Source organism: Prionailurus viverrinus, chromosome A2 (genome assembly GCF_022837055.1).
Source record: "Prionailurus viverrinus isolate Anna chromosome A2, UM_Priviv_1.0, whole genome shotgun sequence".
In the NCBI taxonomy this organism is placed as follows: Eukaryota; Metazoa; Chordata; class Mammalia; order Carnivora; family Felidae; genus Prionailurus; species Prionailurus viverrinus.
The window spans coordinates 87,461,783-87,467,514 of NC_062562.1; the positions used below are offsets into that span (position 1 = coordinate 87,461,783).

At 34.9% G+C, this 5,732-nt stretch overlaps 1 protein-coding gene across 2 annotated transcripts in view; it reads right to left on the reverse strand.

Annotated features, from left to right (window-relative positions):
• Window positions 1–5,732, reverse strand: part of PCLO (piccolo presynaptic cytomatrix protein) — a 423,639-nt gene that overhangs the window by 122,644 nt on the left and 295,263 nt on the right. The window lies entirely within an intron of this gene.

Sequence of the window (5,732 nt, forward strand, 5' to 3'; positions counted from 1 at the left end):
AGAATGCAATAGAAGACCTGGTAAACTCAAGAAGGAACATGAATTTTTAACTGAAATGCTTGTATTTAAATGGTCCTTGATAAGTGATGTTTATATATTACCAATGTTTTTCAACTTTGGACAAATTTTTATCAACACAAAATCCTTTTGCCTCCCTGCTTCTATTCTATCTCAAAACATTAACAAAATGCTTCCCTAGTTAGATGCCTTGAAAATACAAGGGTTTTGCTCGAGTGAACAGCACGGCAGGGTAGAGAGACCGGTAGTTACCAAAGAGAACACAGAAGCTTTAAAAAGGATTGCCAGAAATTACAGTAATTTCACAACAAATAAGCAGAGATGTTAGTGAGGGGGTCTTACAGAGAAATCTAACTTTCAAAAATCCTTTAAAGTATGTAGGGAATATTTATAAGAAAAGAGACATCCAACGATAAAGGTAGCAAGTCATTAAGAGAAAGTATTACCTTAATAACCTTAGGATTACAAGTGAAATATACCAGTCTTTTCAAATCCCTATGTATGTTTTAATTATGTGGTAAATATACTACTAGGTAGTCACTTTTAATGTTCCAGTCCAAGATGACAACAGAAGAGGCTCCTGAACTCACCTCGTCCCATGGACACACCGAATCTACAGCTACACGTGGAGCAATTCCCTCTGAAAAAAATCCAGAAACTAGCTGATGACTCCTACATAATGGGTCCATGAGAAAAAAACAAAATAAAACAAAACAAAACAAAACCCACATCAAAACACGTTTTGGCATACCTTCAACTCCTGGGAGCCATCAAGAACAAAGAAGGCAGCTCGAACAATCGTTAAGATTTGAGAGACAACCAAGAGCACAGGCCAGGCTGAATCATAATGTTTACATTTCTTTAATGTTTATTTATTTTAGAGAAACAGAGACAAAGTGCGACTGGGGGAGGGGCAGAGAGATAGGAAGACACAGAATCTGAAGCAGGCTCCATGCTCTGAGCTGTCACCAGAGAGCACTGGGTGGGGGTGGGGGGCTCGAATCCACAAACCATGAGATCGTGAACTGAGCTGAAGTTGGACGCTTAACCGACTAAGCCACCCAGGCACCCCGAATCATAATGTTTAAATCCTACGTGAAACCGTTGCATCAAGACTAGAAGACGTGATTGTTTTATCTAATGCTTAGAAACCAACACACAGAGTCAAAAAAATTGAAGAAACAGAGAAATGTGTTCCAAAAAAGAGAACTAGATAAAATTTCAGAAAAGGACCTTAATGAAATGGAGGAAAGTTATTTATTTAAAAAGTTCAAAATAATGATGTTCAATGAAGTTAGGAGAACAATACATGAACAAAGTGAAAATTTCAACAAACAGAATATATAACAAAGTATCAAAGAGAAATCAGACAACTAAAGAATAAAATATATGAACGGCAAAATTCATAGAAGGGTTTACTATCAGACCAGAGAAGTAGAGAAAAGATGGGTTAACTTGAAAACAGGGCAGTAAAAGTCACCTGAGAGGAGCAATGAGAAAAAAGAATGAAAAAGAGTGAAAATAGATTAAAGGATTCATGAGATACCATCAAAATGAAAGTCAACCTATAGAATAGGAAAGACTATTTACAAATCACATTCCTGATAAGGGGTTAATATAAAAACATAAAAACTCATATATATAGAACTCATACAACTTAGCAGCAAATAAACAATCTGATTTAAAAATATGCAGAGAAACTAAATAGACATTTTTCCAAAAAGGTATACAAATGGCCAAAAGGTACTTGAAAGGGTGCTCAACATCATGAATCATCTGGGAAATGCAAATCAAAACCAAAATGAGATAATACCACACATCTGTCAGAATAGCTATCATCAAAAAAACAAGAGATAACAAGTGTTGACAAAGATGTGGAGAAAAGAGAACCCTGGTGTACTTGCTCAAGGGAATGTAAATTGGTGACAGTCACTATAGAAAACTGTATGGAGTTTCCCCAAATATTAAAAATAGAATTATCCTATGATCCAGTGATCCCAGTTCTAAGTATATATCGGAAGGATATGAAATGGGGTATCAAAGAGATATCTGTACTCCATGTTCATTATAGCACTATTCACAATAGCCAAGATACGAAAACAACTTAAGTGTTTAGTGACAGATGAGTGGATAAAGATGTGAGATACACACACACACACACACACACACACACACACACACACACACGGAATATTATTCAGCCTTGAGAATAAAGAAAATCCTGCCATTTGGGACAATGGGGATAGACCCTGAGGACATTAAGCTCAGTGAAATAAACCAGACAAAGACAAATACCGCACAGTATCACATATACGTGTGAGAAAAAAATTCAAACTTATAGAAACAGAGAGTGGAAAAGTGGTTGCCAGGGGCTCTGAGATGGAAAAGTTCTGAAGATCTAATATAAAACATTGTGACTATGGTTTTAACACTATATTGTACAAGTGAAATTTACTAAGAGAGTAGAAGTTAAGTGTTTTTACACACCAAAATATAAATACCTGAGGTGATGGGTGTCTTAACTAGATGGGGGGGGGGGGGAATCTTTTCACAATATATACGTAAATCAAATCACCACAGTGTGCACTTTAAATATCTCACAAATTTATAAGTCCATGGTACATCAATAAAGTTGAAATAAAACACAAATAAAATAAGCTGTGTATAAAATAAAATGAGCACATTAAGGAAAAATCTTTATATTTGGATTTAAATTTAAAGTTTAAATCTAGTTTAACCTTTATCAGTTTATTAACATGTTACATTAAAAGTTCTGGTATTTTAAAGTATTAAAAAGAAAGTTATTATTTTCATTTTAAAATATTATATGAAAATATTATGGTATTACAATTATTAGACCATTACGTTTAGACAAAATTAAAATCCTTGGTTCATTTTGACAATACCACATACTACATCTAAGCAACAAAGAAAAGCAAAATCTTGTAAGTGAACACACTATCTTATTAATAGTAGTCTTTAAATCAATGGAGTTTATTATTCACAATAAAGTTATCACAGGATAATGATGTATTGCAATTTAGTCATGCCATTCATTGGGCTGAAGAAGAAGAAAGATTATCTATATAAATATTAGTGTTAATGAAGTACTAAGGATAATGGAAAAGTTTCCAAAGGATAGTTTAATCGACTCTATTTTTATAGTTTACACATTAATTATACTCCTGAGTGAGGCTCTGAAAGTTTATTTTTATATTATTTCACCTACTAATTTCTGTTATAAATTATCTATGTAAATATTTAGGAAAATAAGCTAACATATTAAAAACACAGTAATTTCCCTTTTGTGTCTTACCAAATGCGACATTAATGAACTTATACTTGAGTCTAAAGACCTAAAGAATATTTCATTACTTCACCATTTTCCTTTATCTCTACTAATTTTTGTACTTAATGAGAAAAACATTCCTACAAATGCAACACATATAAATTGCCTTAACAGCAATCCCTACTTGACTGTGTCCAGCAGCATCAAAATGGAAGCACCACATTAATACAAAATCTAATCTGACTCTAAACCTCAGTCTACAAATTGTAAACTCAACTGTTCCCATTAGCTTTTTCTAACACAGCCAATTGTTGTATAGAATCCTTTTTTCTAGTTTTAAATATATATCCTTTACATATATGAAAGATTCAAAGAGAACATTCTTTGTTACATTTCCATCAACAAAAGTTCACATTTGTCTTTTCTAATGTAATGTGAGTTAATATTAAGATAAAAATGTTACACAAAGCAAGTATAAAAGGCTATTCATACTCACATCACAGTAGAGGAGATGGGCCCCCCCCCCATTGAATTGCCCCATGACTGAAATGGCCATTGTCATGGGAAATAACAAAGACACACACACACACACACACACACACACACACACACACACAATGTTCCATATATATATATACACACACGTACATATAAAATATTATATATATGCAAAAAAGTCACAAATAAATATCAAAAGATATTGGCAGTCTGGCTTTGTTTAACATCTTTCAAATAAAAGATATTTTGTATACTGATTTTATTAAGGACACATAGGGTTTCCTCTTCCTGAAATACTTCAAAAATAATGTCCACCAAGAAAATTTCCCAGGACTGCCACACTACAAAAATCATGTTTTGTTCATTCAATAACACGTGGATTTTTTTCTTTATTTTAGCTTATATAAGGCAAATGCAAAATTATAATCATAAAGGTAAAATCTGAGGGGGTTTGCATGATACTTCTATAAAAGGAAATAAAAAAACTTAATTCATTTAGCAGTACTTCCAAAATGAAGTAATTATTTGATATGAAATTGGATGTTACAAAATTAGAAGATTGGGTCAATTTATAGATATGGCCTTAATGCTTACTTGTTTAGATACTGATCTTAGGATGACAGCCTAGGACTGGGAGCGGGGTCATTTACTATGTATGTTAAAGAAAATTGTTGTATTGGGAGACACTCATGTAACCCTATCACTATTGGTGGAAATAAAATAGTTTAAACTCATAATACTGTAATGCTATGATGACCTTTCCAAAATAAGTGCCAGTTTTATTTAATAAAAGGTAAGTAGGAAGAAGAATACTATTGTAATTAAACACTTATGAATAAGTGTTCCTTCTGTACTTCTGGAGATACTATAAGATTGTGGAAGACATATTCTTTTTTTTTTTTTCAATACATGAAATTTATTGTCAAATTGGTTTCCATACAACACCCAGTGCTCATCCCAAAAGGGCCCTCCTCAATACCCATCACCCACCCTCCCCTCCCTCCCAACCCCCAACAACCCTCAGTTTTTAACAATCTCTTATGCTTTGGCTCTCTCCCACTCTAACCTCTTTTTTTTTTCCTTCCCCTCCCCCATGGGTTTCTGTTAAGTTTCTCAAGATCCACATAAGAGTGAAACCATATGGTATCTGTCTTTCTCTGTATGGCTTATTTCACTTAGCATCACACTCTCCAGTTCCATCCACGTTGCTACAAAAGGCCATATTTCATTCTTTCTCATTGCCACGTAGTATTCCATTGTGTATATAAACCACAATTTCTTTATCCATTCATCAGTCAATGGACATTTAGGCTCTTTCCATAATTTGGCTATTGTTGAGAGTGCTGCTATAAACATTGGGGTACAAGTGCCCCTATGCATCAGTACTCCTGTATCCCTTGGGTAAATTCCTAGCAGTGCTATTGCTGGGTCATAGGGTAGGTCTATTTTTAATTTTCTGAGGAACCTCCACACTGCTTTCCAGAGCGGCTACACCAATTTGCATTCCCACCAACAGTGCAAGAGGGTTCCCGTTTCTTGTGGAAGACATATTCTATCTTGACTCCCAATAAGTCACTTTGAATGTAGGAGGAACATGTGACTTGGTTCTAACCAGTAGGAGCTGACAAAGGTAATGTGATAGTCACTACCATGATTTTATTCCCTTAGCCCATTAAGACGACAGTTCTCTGCTGGCCCTGAAGAGGGCCCATGTGTGAGACGGTAACAGAGGGAACCACAGGGCAAGATGCTCAAGAGTCTCTAGTTGCTGAGAGTGGCTTGGCTGACAGCCAGGAAGCAAAGGGGAGCCTAGTCCCATAATGGGAGAAACTGAATTGTGCCAATAACCGCGCTTGCTAGCTTGAAAGACTATCCCCAAGTTCCAGAACAGAATGCAGCCTTGCCAACACGTAGACTGCAGCATTCT